The 23141-nt window shown below is 47.3% G+C and overlaps 1 protein-coding gene across 1 annotated transcript in view; it reads right to left on the bottom strand.

The window, feature by feature from the left end:
- Positions 1-23141, bottom strand: part of LOC140408736 (stearoyl-CoA desaturase 5-like) — a 92663-nt gene that overhangs the window by 56107 nt on the left and 13415 nt on the right. The gene's annotated exons all lie outside the window — the stretch shown is intronic.

The following is a 23141-nucleotide window of genomic DNA, read 5'->3' as shown; positions in this document are numbered from 1 at the left end:
CCCTACAAGAACTAATTCTCTTAGGAACCACCATGCAAGTGTCAATAGGATTAGCTTTGTTGGTGGCATGTCCAAGTGTGCCTCTTGCTCTGTAAAAGCCAGAAAATAACTCAGTTCCAAAAAGGCATAGAAAGTCCCAAAACACATGCTTCTCATTTTCAGTACTTAGCCTCTGTAATGTTCTTTGATTGGGCTGATGTGGAATCTCGATATTGCTGTGAACAAAGACCATTAGACTTTGTTTTATAAACAAAGTTAGTTATTACCAAACTAACAAAAATGTCTAAGATGAATACAGTTGGGAATAAATGTTGAACACTAACTTACACTAAGATACTACAGAGCTACTCAGTATGCGACTGCTGTCTACGCCTTCTGATGGAGCACATGGTGCATCTGGGTCTAGGGACTGCATACTCACACCACCTGCTGGTCAGATGCTAGAACTACAACATCAAACCATATAACTATAATACACATGCAGATGATGATGAATTAAAGATAAAGATACTTTATTGTCACAAGTAGGTTCACATTAACACTGCAATGAGGTTACTGTGAAAAGTCCCTATTCGCCATATTCCGGCAGCTGTTCGGGCACAGAGGGAGAATTCAGAATTCTCAGCTGGTACGGGAAATGAACCCGCGCTGCTGGCCTTCTTCTGCATCACAAACCAGCTGTCGAGCCCACTGAGCTAAACCAGCCCTTGCTCATTATATACAGATGATAGTCTACCTATCATCATAGCCTCCACCATTTTTATGCTCCAACATACTTTGAAAGAATGCTTTTAGTTACAAGTGCCGAGAAGCGAGTACAATAAATTGCCTGTGCAGAAAGTTACACAGCTTTCCTGGAGCTGTTGGTTTGCATTTCTCCTGGTGCAAAGACTAATGTAAAACTCATATAAGCTGCTCAACTACCTGGAAATTTCTGTGCAATCTTCAAACAAAAAAACCCCCAGTTCAGCCTGATCGCTTCAACAGCAGACTGAAGAACAACGTACAATTCTTACATTTTTATTATGCTTCCACTGAATTATGATCGCTTAAGGATCACTTGGATCCAGAGGCCAGCAGGTCATGACATCAAGTGAAAGAGACATAGTGCTTCATTCAGTCAGACCTCTAAACCCTCCTGAAAGGCATTGAAGGCAGGAGGAATGGACTCCTGTCAGTAGGTACCAGCCAGTCATCCAGAATCGTCACCCATGCAAGTGTCAACTCCCTTATCAATACCATCATACTCACTCTTAGAACTACTCAATATGCCATTAAAAGTGCTCCATATCATCATAGAATTTACAGTGCAGAAGGAGGCCATTCGGCCCATCGAGTCTGCACCGGCTCTTGGAAAGAGCACCCTACCCAAGGTCAACACCTCCACCCTATCCCCATAACCCAGTAACCCCACTCAACACTAAGGGCAATTTTGGACACCCAAGGGCAATTTATCATGGCCAATCCACCTTACCTGCACATCTTTGGACTGTGGGAGGAAACCAGAGCACCCGGAGGAAACCCACGCACACACGGGGAGGATGTGCAGACTCCGCACAGACAGTGACCCAAGCTGGAATCGAACCTGGGACCCTGGAGCTGTGAAGCAATTGTGCTATCCACAATGCTACCGTGCTGCCCCATATCCTCAGCTAGGCAAATCAACTGTCCCTCTTTTTATTCCTCCTTTACCAAGATGGCGCCAGAGCGAGGCGACTCTCTGTGAGCTCTCACAAACAGATCAACTTTTAACTTCTCATGTACTTAATGATCTGTTGAGCTGCTCGCAGAAAAATACTTTTCACTGTACCTCGGTACACGTGACAATAAACAAATCCAATCCAATCCTCTCCCTAACCTCTGTACCAATATTCTTCACTCGCTCAAAGCAATAATTTCAAAACTAACCCTTCACTGTACTCTCCAGTTAAGGGGGCAAGGATGATGTGGGGTGGGGGGGGGGGAAGAAGAGCTCTAAATTGGCATGTTGCACTATGGCTATCCAACATCCCTCAGAGCAATTAAACAACCCCAAAAATCCCTTTTGTCTCAATTGGCACACATTCCTCAACTGTTTACTTCAGCCTCATTGGAATCTGCTGGCAGGACAAGATGACACAATGCTGACCAATGCAGACCTGTTTTCAGGTCCCGAAAGATACTGCAGATGGCATTCCATTAATGAAATATAAATGAAGGAGTCTAACAAACACACAATTGCTTTCGGGTGGCATAGTAGCACAGTGGTTAGCATTGTTGCTTCACAGCGCCAGGGTCCCAGTTTCGATTCTTGCTTGGGTCACTGTGTGGAGTCTGCACGTTCTCCCTGTGTCTGCGTGGGTTTCCTCCGGGTGCTCCCGAAAGACGGGCTTGTTAGGTAAATTGGACATTCTGTATTCTCCCTCGTGTACCCGAACAGGCGCCGTAGTGTGGCAAATAGGAGATTTTCACAGTAACTTTATTGCAGTATTAATGAAAGCCTGCTTGTGACAATAATAAAGATTATGATTAATTCCCCATAGCAGACAACTGGGAACAATAAATAAAAATAATAATCTTTGTCACAAGTAGGCTCACATTAACACTGCAATGAAGTTACAGTGAAAAGCCCCTAGTCGCCACATTCCGGCGCCTGTTTGGGTACACAGAGGGAGAATTCAGAATTCTCAGCTGGTACGGGAATTGAACCCGCGCTGCTGGCCTTGTTCTGCATCACAAGCCAGCTGTCTAGCCCACTGAGCTAAACCAGACATACCAAGCCAACATCAAGAGGGCCTAGGAAATGATAGTCCAGTCCAAAATAGTACATGTAGAATTTTTCCAGTAATTTACTTGGGAAACATTCACCTTATTACCTCCCTCAGCTTGCTTTAATTCAGTTTTGGTTCCAGGTTTGGATTTTTTTTTTTGCTCGAAAAAAACTGAACAGTTAAAACTGCAGCTAGTTTACTCATTAACAATATGAGAGCAGGGCTCAATAAAAATCACCTGAGTGTTAAGAAAGATTTGAATAAAACATTTAGATAAAGATTTTAGGAACTCCTGGTTACATGTAGGTCAAAACAACATCAGCAATAGCCAACCCATTCTGCAGATACAGCATTACAACAGTATGAAGCATACATCGTTGTATGCCCTGTCATTCTATGCGAGGTTGGATACAGTAGTGATGTGGTTATGATATTAAACTAAGGGACATTTTGGCATGGCCAATCCATCTAACCTGCACATCTTTGGACTGTGGGAGGAAACCCACACAGACACAGTGAGGAAGTGCAAACTCCACACAGTCACCCAAGGCCTGAATTGAACTCGGGTCCCTAGCACTGTGAGGCAGCAGTGCTAACCACTGTGCCACAGTCCCACCCTATATGAATCTGTGAGTTCTATGTGAATTCCGTCACTTGCTATGTAACTGACTATTAAATAGCCTCTGCAGTGGCTTGGCAAGTATATAATTAATTACTACAGAGCTCAAAAATAAGGAATAAAGTCACAGATATATGAGCAATTCAAGCATCAGGCAAGATTTTAACTCGCTCAAACCCATTAGCAAGACAGTCAGATGCTCTTTCCTAGGATAGGAGAGTTAAGTACTAGGGGACATAGGTTTAAAGTGCATGGGGAAAAGTTTAGAACAGATATGCAAGGCAAGTTTTTCTTTTTTTTTTTTACAGAGGGTGGTAAATATATGAAACACACTGCCTGGGGAGGTGGTAGGAGCAGATACGATAGCAGCACTTAAGGGGCATCTGGACAAACATATGAATAGGGTGGGAATGGAAGGATACGGACTCTAAGTGCAGACGGTTTTAGTTTAGGCAGGTACCATGGTCGGTGCAGGCTTGGAGGGCCGAAGGGCCTGTTCCTGTGCTGTATTGTTCTTTGTTCATTCACTTGCATAGAGCTAAAATTGGGCCCCATCGTGTCAGGACAAGACTTAACCAACTCAAACTAATCACACTGCTAAGTCCCCCTCACTAGAAACTGGTGTTCAAGTTGGGAGAGCTGTTCACAGGCTAGTCAAGCAAAGGTTTGCAGAAATATATGCATTAGCCAGATTTACCAATATTTGCCATTTACCACCGGTTGTCGAGTGCAAATACACTGCTCTGTTTACCTGCATTACAATGGTGAATATAATTTTATTTGTGGGTCATTAATTTCTTGCCACAACCTTTCACAGAAATTGCAAATTATGAACAAGTTCCACAATTTTATTAGGTCATTGATTATGGAAAACATATTAGGGAAGTTATACCAGAATATCATACATCAGGGACTAACCAGGAACAGTTTACCCTCTTCCTGCTAAAGAACACAACACAACATTTTGGCTCCCTGGAGCCCAAGCCCGATTCGATTTTTTTTAAATTTCACTGGTGGAATTTCATCAATGAAAACGTTTTTTTTTTTTTAAATGGCAGCACCTGCTGCAAGTTTATTATTGTTTGCAGTAAAAATATTAAATCCACAACAAACCCTCAGTTAGGCCTGGTTTTTCAACTAAAGCGTCAAGCACTGGCAACGCATTTCCTCACAGCAAGGGAGGCAATATTAAGGCAAGTCACTCTGAGCTCCTTTACTGTAACTTCTAGAATCAGAGTGGCATTCCCTCTTTCATTCTGACCGCAATTCAGGATTGTTACTTTCTAAGTCTCAGATTTCCTCTGCTTAACGGAGTTCCTCAGCCATATTTAGTTTGTTCTACATTTGTAGGGGCTGGTTTAGCACAGTGGGATAAACAGTTGGATTGTAATGCAGAACAAGGCAGCAGCGTGGGTTCAATTCCCGTACCGGCCTGCCCGAACAGGCGCTGGAATGTGCTGACTAGGGGCTTTTCACAGTAACTTCACTGAAGCCTACTTGTGACAATAAGCGATTATTATTAGTCTAAAACTACCATCACCAGTCTGCTCATGCTCATATTGGTTGCTGCTCTGGATTTAAGCTCCTCATACCCCCTCTACCAGTTACACCAAGCCCACTCCACTTTCTCTTCAGCATCGGTCTTCTCCCGACATCAGTTTCTGCTACTCACCCTCTCATTCCTTCATAACTCACTCCATAAGTTTGCTCGCTGTCACAATAAACCCTTGGGGTGTGTTTTAATGCTCTCATCGCACCAGACTTGATGACACGACGAGGCCGTTAAATCTTGCGAGATTTGCAACGCTTAGAATGCCTTGCGAGATCTAACAAGATATTGTGAGATGACATGATCTGAATCTCGCCCCCAGATTAACATATTTAAAGAAGCCATTTGGCTGACCAAGGGGTTCACGGAACGTGGCTTGGACCTATCCACCTTCAGATTCAGCACTGTGTGGCGCAAACAATTACTCACAAGTCGAGAAGTGATGAAGTCAATCGAGGCTTTAATAAGCAAGACTTGTTCCCCAGCAGCTCAGTTACAGAATGCGGCTGCTGGGAGAACTCGGGCTCTTATACTCTGCCTTACTGGGTGGAGCCAGCAGGCAGCAGATCCAACCAGGACCCAGTGTCTGTCTACCAATAGCCTCTCGGCATCACAGGTACCGTACTACCCCTAATACATACCACCACACACTGTATTCAAGTCCCCCCCGCAACGTTAACTGGTGTGTATCCAAATTCAGTTTGGCAGCCAACATCTTCTTCATAAATCATACGTCATCCCAATTTGGGGCATATACGCCAACCAGCATCACCTACCTACCCCCCTAGTCAGCCACCATCTTTTCCATCCGGAACCTCAACCCCTGACTCATCCAGCCCTTCCAAAACCTCACCTCGTCCTTCACCCTCAGGCAACACAGCACCATGTTGACTTTCAAGCTCTACAAATGCAAGAAGGCTCTCACTCACTTCACCAATCCCCCAAGCCCTCGCACGTTCCACGTTACCTCCCGGACAGGGGCCTCTCACCCCGCCCCCCCCCCCACCCCTCCTATTGGTCATAACCGTTACTCCGCCCAACAGGCGGGACCCACCCTACCCCTCCCAGAAACTCCGCAGCCACTTCCTCTCGAAACCACCTCTCCCAGTATCGTCCCCATCCTCCCACCATTCACACCTCCTAGGCCCATCAAAAACTGTCCATACAGGTTCCAATGACCGCAGACCCTCCGCCCACATCGCTCCCGTTCACTAGCCAACGTAATCCCTGCCAGAGCCCTCTCCCCCACATAGAGAGAACCAACACAAAGGCCCCCCCCCAAACCCAAACGTTCCAAACTCCCAACACAGTAATCCCTCAAACCCAAACAAAACAAATCCCCATACCGTCCCTTCCCAAACACACTATGGCAAAAGAAAAAAGAGAAAAAAAATTAAAAGTCCAAACTTATTTCAGTCCCAGTCCTTCAGCTTTCACGAACACCTCTGCCTCCTACGCCGCCTCAAGGTAGTCGTCTTTGGAGTGGTGTGATCCCCAGTTTCACCTGGTCGACCATCCCAACCCTCGCCACCTTCGCCTGACCAAAGGCCGCCCACTTTCTTGCCAGCTCCGCCGTAAGATCCTGGTATGTACGAATACCACAGCCTCCCACCTCACCTCCTGGTTCAGCTTCACCCATCTCAGCACCTTTTCCTTCACCTGATAGCTGTGAAAGCAGACGTTCTTAGCTCATGGTGGCTCATTTGCCTTTGGTTTCGGCCGGAGCGACCCGGTGGGCCCTGTCCAGCTCCTAGAGGGATCCTCCTCCTCCCCCATCAACTTGACGAACATCTCTGCAATGTACTCAGTCGGTCTTCAGCCCCTCAAGCAGTCCGGCAATTCTTATATTCTGCCTATCCGTGACCTATTCTCCAGGTCTTCCACTTTGGCTCTCAGTCCTTTGTTACTCTCCACCACCCTCCGCAAATCCTCACCCAGAGGTGAACTGGTCGCTGTGCTGCGACAATGTCTCCTCCATTCATCCCCTTCAATGCCTCTCATGGACAGTGACCCAGGGCCAGGATCGAACTCGGGTCCTCGGCGCCCTGAGACAGCAATGCTAACCACTGCGCCAATGTGCACCCACTTTGACATTCACTAAAATGACTGTTCAGTATTATTATTAAAGAAAATTGTTTTCAAGGTTATTGATTTGGGTAAACATTATGGTCAACTGTTTGTTTACTGATAGCTAGCAGGAATCGTGACAGTGGAAGTGAACCTTTAGTTTTCAATTTTAAACCTGAAGAAGGCCTGGCGTATGGTTAGTTGTTTAATGCTTGTGGACCATGACAAATGCATCTGTGTCCTTGGGAAGATGTCCTGCACTGGGATTAATAGCAGCAATAACAGTGCAGATGTGCAGTGTGACAGTGCTCTATTATAACAATACTTTCATCAGGCTGTGGTTTCCCCACACAATGAGCACAGAGAGAAAATGTGGTGCACAGGCTGACTGCTTTCCTGTAGGGAAAAAGGGAATAAAATAGATGGTGAGGCAACCAGGCTAGGTTAACTCTTCATTTCCCATTTTAAATCTTTATTGCCAGAGAGCAGTCTGCAAAATACACGGAATAATGTGGTCTGATCAAATGATTGGGAAATGAAGAAACTTAAGGCTCACAGCTTGCTTTAAATAGAGATATTTTTGTTAATTGATCAGAAATATAAAATAACTTGCACTTCGCTGAATCCTGAGCACAATCTAGGGTTAAGCAGCTAATGATGAAGTATTATATTTTGAATTCTTGATGACGAAGATCCTGAAAAATATGGGCTTTGCAGCACAGAAAGCAAATGATCTTATAGAGGGATCGAAGATAGTTAAAGATATAGAAAGAGTTAGAACCACAGAAAAAGTTACAGCATAGAAAGAGGCCACTCAGCCCACCCTGTCTGTGCCAGCTGGAAAAAAGGTTAATCTGATTAGGTAAGTAATCAATACACAAAACAGATTATCTGATTATCATATTGTGGTTTGTGGGAATTTGCTGAATGTAAAATTAGCTGCTGCATATCCTACATTTTAAGAATTATTACAAGTGCTTAATTGGCTGTAAAGTGTTTTGAAACAGCCAATGATCAGGGTGAACGCTCTATAAATGCAAATCATTTTTTTCTTCTGCGCTTTATTCTGATGATTTTCTCTTGCCTACTTAGCGACTTAGTTGAACATTTAAAAAAATATTTTAATTCAAATTTTAAATACTTTAACATTTTTACAAAGAATAAACACAAATCCTCCCCCCCCCCCCCCCCCCTGCCCCCCAACCTTGACGGCAACCAGATCCCCAAAGTGTAAGATAAACAAACCCCTCCTCTGCCCCTCTAAGCAAATTTCACCTTCTCAGAGTGTAGGAACTCCATTAGATCCCTCCAGCCACGTCAAGGCACAGGGGGTAGAAGCTGACCGCCACCCAAACAGGATCCACCCGCGAGCGATCAACGAGGCAAAGGCCAAGACATTTGCCCCCACTCCAGTCTGTAACTCTAGCAGGTCCGACACCCAGAATATGGCCTCCAGGAGAACAGGCTCCAAATCTGTGTGTAGGACCTCTGACATGGTGCTAAAAAAAAACCAAAATTTCTCCAATTACGGCAGGACCAGAACACATGATTAGCTGGGCATTTATTTGAACCTTAACCCTTATATCTTGCTATTTATCATTCTCACATCAGATTATTATTACCAAGTGCTGTCAGCTAACTACAATCAGCCAACATTCAAACAATACAGCACCTCAGCACCTATAAATATTTCTGATTTTAAAGAAACAGGTTAAAAGAAATAGGGGGAAACAGGTAAGGTGGAGGATTTGAGACCAGGAAGAGATCAGCCATGGTCTGATTGAATGGTGGAGCAGTCTTGAAGGGCTGAATTGCCTACTTCTGCTCCTAATTCCGATGTTCCTACGTCCTATGTACAACACAGGACAATATCAACAACGCAAGACAGCAACACTAAAACAATACAGGATGGCAGCCCGATCGACAATACAACACGATACAATATATAAAACACATTATGGCAGCACCGATTGACAAAACAGGTCGGCAGTGCTTATTGACACCACAAAACAACACCACCAATTGACTGTCAAAAATATCAACGAACGGTTCTCTTGTTTCACAGATACTGTAACAGAAGACCACTGAACTCAATATCCATCCAATCTAAAACCAATGAATTATGGCTGCAGTATGTGAATTCTACACAGTACACCAGCAACTCAGCAAGATTTTTTTTTTTTTCCAAACCATGCAGAAAGTTCCACATTCATAAAAACAAATTCAAATTACAAACAGATTTGTCATTTTTCTTTTTTTTTTTTATAAAAACAAACTCAGCTAACTGTACTCCCCAAACCACCCTACTCGCTGGTGACAAACAAGATTCTTGAAAACAGACGAAGAGCCTCCATCTTCTGTAGAACCCCTCCTCAGACCCCATAGGGGAAAACTTAATTTTCTCCATTTGCAGACATTCTGCTACATCCTCCAACCACGCCTACACCCTCGATGGCGCCGCTAACCTCCAACCAAGTAGGATTCGTCGCTGGGCAATCAAAGAGGCAAAGGCGATGACATCGGCCCCCTTGCTCTCCAGCAATTCCAATATACCAAAGATTGCCATCAAAGGGCTCGGCTCCACCCTCACCCCTACAATCTTCGCTCATCCTAGCACAGGAGGTGGTCAAGTTCACCAGATATAAAATCTCATTCTAGGCCTGTCCCCCACCAGTGCCACACTCAGCTCCCACTTCCCCTTTAATCTCTTCTAATGAAGCTGTTTTCCCTCACAAAAAAACACTTTGGCGGGGGAGAATCGGGGGGGGGGGACTGAAACACAAACAAAAACTTTCATTTTTTATGGTCTGCACACTCCCTGCCAAGGAGAGCAGGAGAGCATCCACCCAGTCAGGCCCCCTCTCATCCCCTCCACCAAGCTGGCCAAATTCCATTTGCGCATTGTGGCCTAATATTCAGCCACTGGAATACCAAGATACCTAAATCTCGTCTTGTTTTTAAAAAAATTTAGAGTACCCAATTCATTTTTTCCAATTAAGGGGCAATTTAGCATGGTCAATCCACCTACCCTGTACATCTTTGGGTTGCGGGAGCGAAACCCACGCAAACACGGGGAGAATGTGCAAATTCCACACGGACAGTGACCCAGAGCCGGGATCAAACCTGGGACCTCGGCGGTGTGAGGCAGCAGTGCTAACCACTGCGCCACCCTGCTGCCCTTAAATCTGGTCTTGGCCAGCTTAAATGACATGGTTCCCAAGTCTGCACACCTCCTCTGAGAATTCACCAGAAATACCTCGCTCTTCAACATGTTTGAGTTTAAACACTGAAAATAAATCAAACTTCCCTAATTACAGTCCCATTATTTTCTCCATGCACAGAAGTGGATCCGAGATGTATAGCAACAAGTCATCCATGTGGAGAGATACCCTGTGCTCCCCTTTTCCCCTAACTATGCCTTTCTAGTCCTTTGACATTAGAGAAAATAACAGCAGGGATAACGGGCATCCCTGTTTCGTGCCCATCTGAAGTCAGAAATATCCCAAATTCACTGCGTTGGTCCTCAAAGAAGCCTGTGGAGGTGGCAGCCTTATTTAGGAGATGAACGCAGACCCAAACCGGCCCAGGACCTCAAACAGGTATCTCCACTCCACCTGGTCAAATGTCTTCTCCGCATCCATACAAATAATAACTTCAGGTACCTTCTCCAGATGCGGTCATGATCACGTTCAGAAACCGTCCAATGTTACTCGACAACTGTCGCCCCTTGACAAAGCCGGTCTTATCCTCAAGAGGCCACCCCCGGCATGCACCCCTCTAATCGCCTCGACAAAACTTTTGCCAACGCCTTCACAGCCATATTCAACAAGGAAATGGGCCTATAAGACCCACACTGCAACCGGATCCTAATCCTTCTGGAGGATCAAGGAAATGGATGTCTCTGCCAACGTGGCCGGCAACTCCCCCCAATCATTATATATACCCAGGAGATGCAGTGGCAGAGTGGTTTATAAAATTCCACTGGAAAACCCCGGTGCCTTCCCCGATTGCATCAACTCAATACATTCCACTATCTCCTGAAGCTCCAATAGTGCCTCCATGTCCCTGTCCCTTCCCCTCCTCCACTGCCAGGAATTCCAACCCATCTAGAAAGTGTTCCACCTCTGCACGCCCTGCTCAGGGCTCAGACCTATACAACCCCCGATAAAATGCCTCAAATGCGGTGTTACTAGTTCCAGAGTCACCACCAGCAGCCTCCCCCCCAGCACTTAGTAACGCTATCTCCCATGTGGCCGCCTGTCATCTCAACTGATGGGCGACAGGCACTAGCCTTCCCCGCATGCTCATAAAATACTCCCATGCTCATAAAATACTCCCATTGCACAACGGAGCTGGCCCACCGCCTTCCCTATCGATACCAGATCAAACTCCACCTGGAGCTTCTTTCTTTCCACCAACAGCTCTCTGGTTGGGGCCGCGGAATACACCCGGTCGCCATTCCCGACTTGCGGCTCGAACTATCCAGCCTCGGGTCCAGAACACGTGACCAATTGATGAAAGTCAAGGTCAGGGATGGCCGAAACGCTTTCTGAATAATTTCTGTACTATTCCAGTTGGATGCATAAATATTAACCAATACAACCAGCAGCCCGCCATGTCCCGCTTACCATCACAACCCTCCCCAAAAAACACTTTAAAAGCCACCATTTGTTAAACACAATCGCAACCATTCTCGACTTTAAAATCAAAGCAGGAGCGGAATATCGGTCCAACACATCCCTTCCTTAACCTCGTTTGATCATTTACCCTCAAGTGTGGTCTACTGCAAGAGGATCACGCCCACCTTGAAGCTCTTCAAGTGCAAACACCCGGGATCTTTTAACCGGGCAATTCAGCCGCCACATGTTCCAGGTCATCATACTCACAGGAGGTGGATCTCCCCTCCTTCCGCTATTAAAGTCTGCCATCCCAACCTAGCACAAAAATCCCACTAACTCCAGACCCCTCTCAACTTCAGGCTCACTCAAGTTGGCCTCCACCTCCGTTCCAGTCTACACCCAGCCACAGAAACACCTGCAAACCTCTTACCCACCTCCTCCCATTTTCCCTCCCCCCCCCCGAACCCCTCCCCAACTTGCCTATCCACCCCGCTGCAGTGCCTCTCCCACACTGCTTCCGGTTACCAGCATCCCTGCTAGCATGGCAACCCCCACCTGGAGATCCACACAAATGACCCCCCCACAATGCCCAAACAGGAATTGTAACCATCCCACCATCGACCCTAACAAATAGAGCAGCAACCTGTGTTGTCGACGGGTACATCGAAACATAGGACGTAGGAACATCGGAATTAGGAGCAGAAGTAGACAATTCAGCCCTTCAAGCCCATTCAATCAGATCATGGCTGATCTCTTCCTGGTCTCAAATCCACCTCCTTACCCACTCCCCCTATTTCTTTTAACCTGTTATTTTAAAATCAGAAATATTTATAGGTGCTGAGGTGCTGTATTGTTTGAATCTTGGCTGATTGTAGATAGCAGACAGCACTTGGTAATAATAATCTGATGTGAGAATGATAAATAGTAAGATATAAGGGTTAAGGTTCAAATAAGTGCCCAGCTAAATCATGTGCAGCAATAACAATCACATTACAAATTTTTTTTTTTTTTTTTTTTAAAAAACACATTTCGTCCAGTAGACCTCCCAAACCATGCTTCCTGACAATGTCATTCACCTCCTCTGGCATGTTCTGATGATGTTCTTTGCCCTTATATGTTGCCCACAGTTTAGCCGGGTACAACATCCCGAAACGAACCTTGCTCCAAAGAACACCACCTTGGCCTTATTAAAGCCCTCTTGCCATTTGGCCAGGTTGGAAATGAGATTCTTATCCGATGCCCCGCCCAGCTACAGTCCCATGTAGACCTCACCCGCCTCAAAATTTGCTTCTTCTCCTGAAACGTATGCATCCAGACGATCATCGCCTGCAGCGGTTCTCCCGCTCTCAGCCGCTGACATAGCGACTGGTGGGCCCGATCCACCTCGAGGCGCCTCCCGAAAACTCCCTCCCCAAACATCAGTGTAGTCGGTGGCACTTGTACACTTGACTCCCTCAGGCAATCCGACTATTCATACATTTTACCGCCTGGATCGATTCTCCTAGCCATCCACTCTTGCCTTGGACAACTTTTGAGCCTCTCCCAGTTTTGCCACCTCCGCCTCAAAAGACACGATCCTGACACTGATCAGCCCACTCCACCTCTCAGATCATTGTACCCTGTGACTCCATACGCTGCTCAACCCATTCCAAAGTCCCACGAAGAGGGGCTACCACTCCCTCAAATCGCCTTGGACAGGTCCTCCTGCATCTCCTGCCAATGCTTCTTAAATTCCCCTTTGATGAATCGATCAACTGATTCAGAGGCAGTGCGGAAGGCGACGAAGACACAGCAAGCTCTGCCAGACTTTCTGCTGCTGTGCCACAAGGGCCATCCATCTCTTGAGACGCTGCTTTCTTCGATTTAAGTCAGGTGCTGTAATCCGCTGACATTCCACATTGGAGGAGAAATCAACATACTCCAGTTACTTTGCACTTTTTCTCACCAAAACTCCCATTAACCAGGTAGAAAGGGTCAAAACCTTAGCCTCCAAATGGGAGCCACGTGGTATGCGACCGATCAGTTCATGGCCTCCACCGGAAGTCAGCAAGATTATTTCAACACATGCAATCTCGACCATCAAGATAAAGAATAGCAATGTGTGGGAACACCATCAGCCTCCTAGTTTCCCTCCAGGTTCTCAAAATCCTGATTTGGATCTGCAGCACTGTTTCTTCGTCATCAAGGGATCAGAATCCAGAAGTTCCCTACCTGATATCAGTGTGAAAATACCATCACTGTAAGGACTGCAGCAAGTTTAAGGAGAAGGCCAACCATACCAATCTCAGGGCATTTAAGGATGGACAATAAATGCCGGCCTTCCTTGCTAGTGTTATCCACATCCTGAGAACAAATGAAATACAAATTACCATCAAAAGGGAATGGAAAAAACATCTGCAAAGCTCAGTGACTTCATACAGCAATGATGTGGAATAATGAAATGGATTGTTAAAAGGATGTTGTGGGAAGTTAAAGTGCCATTACTGGAGACAATTTGGTTCAGAAATGCTAGGTGGCTCTATTCCCCCCCCCCCCCCCCCCCCCACCCCCCCCACCCCCACCCCTCACAAAGTCATCAAACTCTGACCAAAATAGCATTCCATCATCCCACTGGAAGATAACACTACCACCTTTCGATCCCCTGCAATTGCTTTATCACTTAGCAAGGGAGCTGGAAGTCATGGGCATTACATTATTGATGCACGATCAATCACTACTGAAGCAAGATTGTAGTCCAATTGAAGGCTTTAATGAACAAGTAGTTACCCCAGCAGCTCCAGTACAGAATGACTGCTGTGGGTGAAACACAGACTCTTATGCTCCGCCTGCTGGGCGGAACCAGCAGGCAGGTTCCACCACTCATACTACAGGACAAGGTACATCCCACCTAGGTACCACGATACCCCTAATATAGCCTACCACATTCACCCACTGTTTAAAAAAAAGTGTCCCCGGTGGGGGTGGTGGCCTTGCTTTTACAGTGGTAGAGGTTATAACAGTACCCTTCGGTGCCTTTACATGCAATACACATATTTACAGACAATTATTGACAAGTTCATTTTACAATCTAACTATCAGCCGGTCGGGGGCCCTGGTCGTCCTCTGCGATCGTTGCAGTCCCGGTGGTGATGCTGGCGTCGGCTCGGGCATCCGTGGCTCTGGGAGTGTGTCGTCTTCAGCTTCACCGCATCCGGATGGGGCCAGTGGGAGGACGGATCCTCCTGGGAAGAGGGCTGCAGTGGTGTGTGCCGTTGAAAAAATGGTTGGGGTTGGTGTGTCTGTGGGGGAGGGGGGGGGGGATTCAGCAGGGGCCAGATCCCGGAGGGAGACTGTGTCTTGTCGGCCGTCGTGGTGCGCATAGGCGTACTGGGGGTTAGCATGGAGGAGATGTACCCTCTCGACCAGTGGGTCTGACTTGTGGGCCCGTACGTGTTTGCGGAGTAGGACGGGTCCAGGGGCTGCCAGCCATGTTGGGAGCGAGGTCCCCGTGGAGGACTTCCTAGGGAAAGCAAGGAGACGTTCATGAGGTGTTTCGTTGGTAGTAGTTCACAGTAGTGATCGGATGGAGTGAAGTGCATCGGGGAGGACCTCCCGTCATCGGGACACTGGGAGATTCCTGGACCGTAGGGCCAGTAGGACGGCCTTCCAGACTGTCCCGTTTTCCCTCTTTACCTGCCCGTTTCCCCGGGGCTTGTAACTGGTCATCCTGCTGGAGGCAATGCCCTTGCTGAGCAGGAATTGATGCAGCTCGTCACTCATGAAGGAGGACCCCCTATCGCTATGGATGTAGGCGGGGAAACCGAACAGGGAAAGATGCTGTGGAGGGCTTTAATGACGGTGGCAGCCGTCATGTCGGGACAGGGGATGGCGAAAAGGAACCGGGATTGCTCATCAATCATGTTTAAGAAATACGTGTTGCGGTCGGTGGAGGGAAGGGGCCGTTTGAAATCCACGCTGAGGCGTTCAAAGGGACGGGAAGCCTTCATCAGGTGCGCTTTCTCTGGCCTGTAGAAGTGCGGCTTGCACTCCGCACAGATTTGGCAGTTTCTGGTTACGGCCCTGACCTCCTCGTGGAGTAAGACAGTTTTGTGAGGGCCACGAAGAATCCACGAGCTCCGGGGGCGGGGAATCTTTTGAGGGGATAGTCTTCTGGACCGAACGTGGTCTACATGTTTGCGCTGGAGACGACCCTGGCCTTGCACTTGGTAAGATATAGGGCCCGTTTGGCGAAAGATTACGCCAGGAACCCACTGGGCACCACCAGCAAAATTCCGAACGAACACTGGGTCACCGAGCGCAAACTGCCGAATCGGCCGATGTGGAGAAAATCCCTGTCCCTGCCGTTCTCGTGTGCGGCGTACTTTTGCACCAATGTCCGGGAAAACCATACTGAGGCGGGTGCGAAGTCTCCGGCCCATGAGGAGTTCTGCGGGAGCTACCCCAGTCACCGCATGGGGGGTGGTCCGATACGTAAACAAAAAGCGAGCCAGTCTCGTGTCCATTGATCCAGAAGACTGCTTCTTTAGACCTCGTTTGAATGTCTGCACTGCGCGCTCTGCCAACCCATTTGAAGCCGGGTGGTAAGGGGCAGTGCGGATATAGCGTATGCCGTTCATCTTCATGAACCTCGCAAACTCCTCACTCGTGAATGGAGTGCCGTTATCCGTAACCAGCACCTCGGGGAGTCCTTGCGTACTAAAGGACAAACGCATCTTTTCAATTGTTGTGCAGGACGTTGTCCCCTGCATCTTATGCACCTCTAGCCATTTAGACTGGGCGTCGATTAATAGAAGGAACATGGATCCTTGAAAAGGGCCTGCGAAATCTGCATGCAAGCGTGCCCAAGGCCGCCCTGGCCATTCCCAGTGATGTAGGGGCACGGCTGGCGGAAGCTTCTGATGCTCCTGGCAAATGGAGCAGTTTTGGGCCACCTTCTCAATGTCGGTGTCGAGGCCTGGCCACCAGACATAACTCCAGGCCAACATTTTCATTTTGGTCACACCTGGATGCCCATTGTGCAAGTCTCTCAGTATCAGCTCCTGGCCTTTTTCCGGGACAATCACACGCGTCCCCAAGAGGATCCCATCCTCGTCGCCAGTTTTGTGAGGGCCACGAAGAATCCAGCACGAGTTTTAAGGATACAAAGTAATAACATTTATTTACAATAACATATATAATATATTATACTTCCCTTGCTGCGCACTCCTTCCTGCTGGTTCCAACTTTATTTATACTTGGAGTTTATTAATGGTTTCTCCGCCCCCCTCATTGGGGAAGCTCATACTCCCACAGGATTGTGGGATTGTCATTAGTCCCCAGCCAAAGGCAAGCAGGCAGGTTATAACAGACAGGTTGCGTGTTTTAACAAAGTGGAAGAACCGGGTGACCCCCAGGTGGCAGAGGCTGTCATGGAGGGTCCGGAGTCAGTCTACTTGTACACTAGCACAAGTGCCGAGGGACAGGGCATCAGGAGGCTTCTTAAGCTTCCCGGGACGATACAAGATCTCGTAATTATAGGTGGAGAGCTCGATCCTCCACCGTAAGATCTTATCATTCTTAATTTTGCCCCGCTATGCATTGGCAAACATGAAGGCTACCGACCGTTGGTCAGTGAGGAGAGTAAATCTCCTGCCGGCCAGGTAATGCCTCCAATGCCGCACAGCTTCGACGACGGCTTGGACCTCCTTCTCAATGGAGGAATGGCAGATTTCTGAGGCGTGGAGGGTGCGTGAAAAGAAGGCCACGGGTCTGCCCACCTGATTGAGGGTGGCAGCCAGAGCTACGTCTGATGCGTCACTCTCGACCTGGAAGGGGAGGGACTCATCGATTGCGTGCATCGTCGCCCTGGCGATGTCTGCTTTGATGCGACTGACAGCCTGGTGGGCCTCTGCTGATAGGGAAAAAAAAAAAAAACGTGGACTGGATTAGTGGGCGGGCCTTGTCCGCATAGTTGGGGACCCACTGGGCGTAATAAGAAAAGCCCAGGCAACGTTTCAGGGCCTTGGGGCAGTGGGAGAGGGGAAACTCCATCAGGGGGCGCATGCGTTCTGGATCTGGGCCTATGACTCCATCATCACTACGTGATCGGTGCTAAACACGCATTTGTCCCAGTTATAGGTTAAGTCAAGGATTTTTGCGGTATGGAGAAATTTGCGGAGGTTGGTGTCGTGGTCCTGCTGGTCATGGCCGCAGATGGTGACACTGTCGAGGTACGGGAACGTGGCCCACAGACCGTACCGGTCAACCATTCGGTCCATCTCCTGTTGGAAGACCGAGACCACATTTGTGACACCAAAGGGAACCCTTAGAAAGTGGTAGAGCCGCCCATCTGCTTCGAATGCAGTGTACTTGCGGTCGGCCGGGCGAATGGGGAGCTAGTGGTAGGCTGATTTAAGGTCTACTGTGGAGAAAACCTTGTATTGCGCTATCTGGTTGACCATTTCAGATATGCGGGGGAGAGGGTACGCGTCGAGCTGCGTATACCTGTTGATCAACAGGTGTAGACTGTAGTCTATGGCCATCCTATGTTTCTCCCCGGTCTTTACAATCACCACTTGAGCTCTCCAGGGGCTGTTGCTGGCCTCGATAATGCCTTCCTTTAGTAACCGTTGGACATCCGACCAAATGAAGGTCCGGTCCTGGGCACTGTACCGTCTGCTTCTGGTGGCGACGGGTTTGCAATCAGGGGTACGGTTTGCAAACAGGGAAGGCGGGTCGACCTTGAGGGTCGCGAGGCTGCAGACAGTGAGGGGGGGTATGGGGCCGCCGAATTTGAACGTTAAACTTTGCAGGTTACACTGTAAGTCCAGTCCCAAGAGTGTGGCAGCGCAGAAATGGCGGAGGACGTAGAGTCGGAAGTTATTGAACTCCGCGCCCTGGACCGTGAGGTTGGCTATGCAGTACTCCCAGATCGCCACAGAGTGGGACCCAGAGGCCAGGGAGATCTTGTTTAATCGGGTGTACAGCGAGGGAACAGTGTCTTACAGTATTGGGATGGATGAAGCTCTCCGTGCTCCCAGAGTCGATCAAGCAGGATGTCTTGTGCCCGTTGATGAGTACCGACGTCATAGCGGTTGAAAGCGTTCGGGGCCGAGACTGGTCCAGTGTCACTGAGGCAAGTTGTGGCAGAAGCTGAGATCTCTCGTCGGGCAATACATGGCCAGCCGAGTCGGGGTCATGAGACGTCATCCAAGATGGCTGCCCCCATGATTCGCACATGGCCTGCAAGGATAATAATGGCAGCAGGCCCGGTTCGCCTGTGGAGACAGCGGCGGCCGACCGGGCCTGGCATACTGCCACCAGGTGCCTCTTCTTCCCACAGCCCTTGCAGATCAGGCCGGGCAGCGTTGCCAGGGGGTGTTTGTTTTGCCCACAAAAATAGCATCGCCCCCCCACCCCCCCCCCGGCCCGGCGTTTCCTGGCTGCCGCACTGCACAAGCTTGTGGGGAATTTAGGGGTGCTTTGGAATCGGCCGCGGGTGGGATCCACCCTGTCCATGCGGGTACCGCGCGGTCAGGAACGTAGGCCTGGGCATTGCGGGAGGCTACATCTAGGGAGTGCGCAAGTTTCCCTGCCTCTTTAAACCCTAGCGTGTCGTTTTCCAGAAGTGGCTGGCAGATTTTAAAGGACAGCATGCCCGCAACAAAAGCATCCCGTATTAAGAGTTTGGTGTGGTCATGGGCTCAGACTGGTGTACAGTTACAGTTTCTACCGAACACTAACAATGCACGGTAAAAATCGTCCAGTGATTCCCCTGGTATCTGTCGTCTGGTAGCTAAAAAATGGCGAGCATATACCTGATTCACAGTGCGGACGTAGTGCTCTTTTAACCAAGTCATTGCGTCCTCGAAACTGTCCACATCTTCGATAAGCGTGTAGATTTCTGGGCTCACCCTTGAGTAGCGTACTTGCATTTTCTGTTCCCCTGTGGGGGTAGTCGGGGCCGTCCTGATGTACCAGTTGAAACATGCCAGCCAATGTTTAAAAGTTGCTGCTACATTTGCCGCGTGGGGGTTGAGTTGTAGATTTGCGGAGAGCAGCCATTCTTCAATTTTGTTCATTAAAGTTACCCCAGCAGCTCCGGTACAGGATGACTGCGGTGGGTGAAACACAGACTCTTATGCTCCGCCTGCTGGGTGAAACCAGCAGGCAGGTTCCACCACTCATACTACAGTATAAGGTACATCCCACCTAGGTACCGCGATACCCCTAATATAGCCTACCACAATTACATGTATATCAGGAACAGGGAGATGAAGTATGATGCCACTACACAAAATTCTCAAATTTCAAACATCAAAACATATTTTTGGCTGGAATTTTCAAAGGGTTCTCCTGAACTACTGCTGCTCTCCCAGCATATCTTCAGAAATTTTGCTCCCTTAACTCTGTAAGACAAAGCACAAGCTAGCCAACTGGAAGATCCATACGTGCATTCACTCATGCATGCCTGCATCAACCCAGAGTACAACATCGAGCAGTTTACAGAGCAGTGAACACTTTCAAACAAAAGTTCATTCAAATCTGATTGATCCAATGTCTGGTTGCTAATAGGGATATTTCAGGTCAGTGTCATAAATTACAAACTAACCAGGGTAGGAACAAATAAAGATCATAAGTTAGTTACAAATGATGGAGGCCAGTCAACACATCATCATTCATCCATCCAGAGGAATTCCAATATCACCATTAGAGCATTCAATTGATTCTTTAATTTTCCAGGGGTACTGCCTATGTCACTTTACTGTTAAAAGAAATCCTGATTTCAATCATAATTCTTACTGGTTTAAAATGACAAAAAATGTTGGAAAAACACAGCTGGTCAGGCAGCCTCTATGGAGAGAAACATAGTTAACGTTTCAGGTTGATGATATTTCATCAAAACACTTTTTAGGTAATAGGTAATACAGGGCATTCCAGAGTGTCTTGATCCGCTGCTATTCGCATACCGCCACAATCGGTCCATGGCAGATGATATTGCCCTGGCCCTACACTCATCCCTCGACAACAAGGACTCCTACGTCAGACTCCAATTCATTGACTAAAGCTCAGTCTTCAACACCATAATCCCAGCCAAGCTCATATCCAAATTCCAAAACCTAGAACTTGGCTCCTCCCTCTGCAACTGGATCCTCGACGTCCTGACCCATAGACCAAAATCAGTAAGGATAAACAACGACACCGCCTTCATGATAATCTTCAATACCAGAGCCCGCAAGGCTGCGTACTTGGCCCCCTACTATACTCCTTATACACACACGACTGAGTGGCAAAATGTGACTCCAACTCCATCTACAAGCTTGCTTATGACACAACCGTAATGGGATGGATCTCAAACGATGAGTCAGAATACAGGAGGGAGATACAGAACCAAGTGGCATGGTGCAACAACAACAATCTCCTGCTCAATGTCAGGAAGTGAAGTGACATACACACCCCTGTCTGCATCAATGTTGTCGAAGTGGAGATGGTTCAAATTCCTAGGTTTACCCATCACCAACAATCTATCCTGGTCCACTCACGTCAACGCTACGACCAAGAAAGCACAACAGCACCTATATTTCTTCAGGAAACTAAGGAAATGTCCACATGGACTTCTACCAATTTTTACAGATGCACCATAGAAAGCTGCATCATAGTTTGCTATAGCAACTGCTCAGCCCAAGTCCATAAGAAACTACAGAGTTGTGAACACAGCCCAGTCCATCACGTGAACCTGCCTCCGATCCATTGATCGACTCCGTCTACACCTTCCGCTGCCTTGGGAAAGTGGGCAGCATAATCAAAGACCCCTCTCACCCGGGTTATTCTCTCTTCTAACCTCTTCCCTTGGGCAGAAGATACAAAGTCTGAGAACATGCATTAATAGATTCAAAAACAGCTTCTTCCCTGCTGTTACCAGACTCCTGAATTACCCTTTTATGGACTGAACTGATCACTATACACATCTTCTTTACTGTTGTTAGCACTATACTCCATATGCTTTACCCAATGTCTGTGTCTATGTATTGACATTGTGTGTTTATCGTATGTCCTATGTTTTTTTATGCATGGATCAATCTGCCTAGACTGTATGCAGAATACTTTTCACTGTACCTCGGTACACGTGACAATAAATCTAAAATTTAATAATCAGGATTATTTCTTTCTATACTCATAACTATTTAACATTTCTCAAGAAGATCACTCACTTTCGGAGCCAAAAAAACCCAAATGTTTCAGGTCCTTCCTCCTCAAGGACCTATTGGCTGCTTTAACCAAGATTGTGGTTGGGATTCAGAGAAGTGCATATTATTTAATATTTCTTACCAAATAACAAAAAATATTTTTCTTAAACTGAAGTTTCTTTGCTTCCCAATCATTTGATCAGTCCACATTATTTTGCATATTCTGCAATATGGTCTCTGGCAATAATAACTTAAAATGGGCAATGAAGAATTACATGAACTCAACTAACCATTTTATTACTTTCTTTGTGCAGGAAAGCAGTCACCTCTGCTCCACACTTATCAGTGCTCATTATGTGGGAATACCACAACCTGACGCAAAGCTGTGCTATGCGATGTGAGCACTGTCACACTGTACCTCTGCATCATTAATCCCAGTACAGTACACTTGCCGACTGGACACAGACATGTGTCATGGCAAACAAGCACTAAAAAATTGATGATAATTCAGACCTTTCTTCAGTTTTTAAATTTAAAACGGAAGGTTGCCTTTCACCATCACAGTTCCCATTAGCTATCAGTAAACAAATAGGTTTACCATAATGTTTACCCAAAGCAACAGGCTTGAAAACATTTATTTTAAGATAACTAGCACTGAACATTCAGTGCACATTAATTTCACTGCATTATTAACTTTAAAAAGAAAGAAAAAGAAAGTCTTGCATTTATATTTAGAGAGAGGTGCCAGCTTTCTCGAGATGCCACCTCCGGTGTTGCAGGACAAGCTGTTGTCGAGGTGGAGGGCGTTCTCGGATGTGATGTCAGAGATTCTGGGTGTGGGGTGGCCCCGAGTCTGGAGGTGGCGATATTCAGTGTGTCGGATGATCCAGAAGTCCAGGTGGGGAGAGAGGCCGATGTATTGGCCTTTACTTCCCGGAGAGCCCAGAGATGGATCTTGTTGTGCTGTCGGGACCCGGAGCCGCCAAAGGTGGGGTATGGGTGAATGACCTGGCAGAATTCCTGCATTTGGAGAAGTCAAATTCGCCTTGCGTGGGTCGGAGGAGGTGTTCACCCGGAGGTGTAAACCGTTCATTGATTTCTTCAAGGGTAATTATGGGGTCAGCAGGGGTATAAGAGAGAAAAATTAGGAAGGCAGGGCGAGTTGGGGGTGTTGGTATCGGGGCATGTTGGAAGCCTCTGGTTTCTGTACATCTTGATGTTTGGTATTCTGATATTGTCATGAATGAATGCAAAAGGTCTTGAATAAAAATATATATATTTTTTTAAACTTCACCCAGAAACACAAATCCAGTGACAATCAACACTTACCTAATTTCAATCCTTCAGCTAAGGTGTGTATAAACAAGGACT

Source organism: Scyliorhinus torazame, chromosome 3 (assembly GCF_047496885.1).
Source record: "Scyliorhinus torazame isolate Kashiwa2021f chromosome 3, sScyTor2.1, whole genome shotgun sequence".
NCBI lineage: Eukaryota > Metazoa > Chordata > Chondrichthyes > Carcharhiniformes > Scyliorhinidae > Scyliorhinus > Scyliorhinus torazame.
Note: the sequence above shows the minus strand (reverse complement) of the source record. Positions and strands in the feature narration are given on the sequence as shown.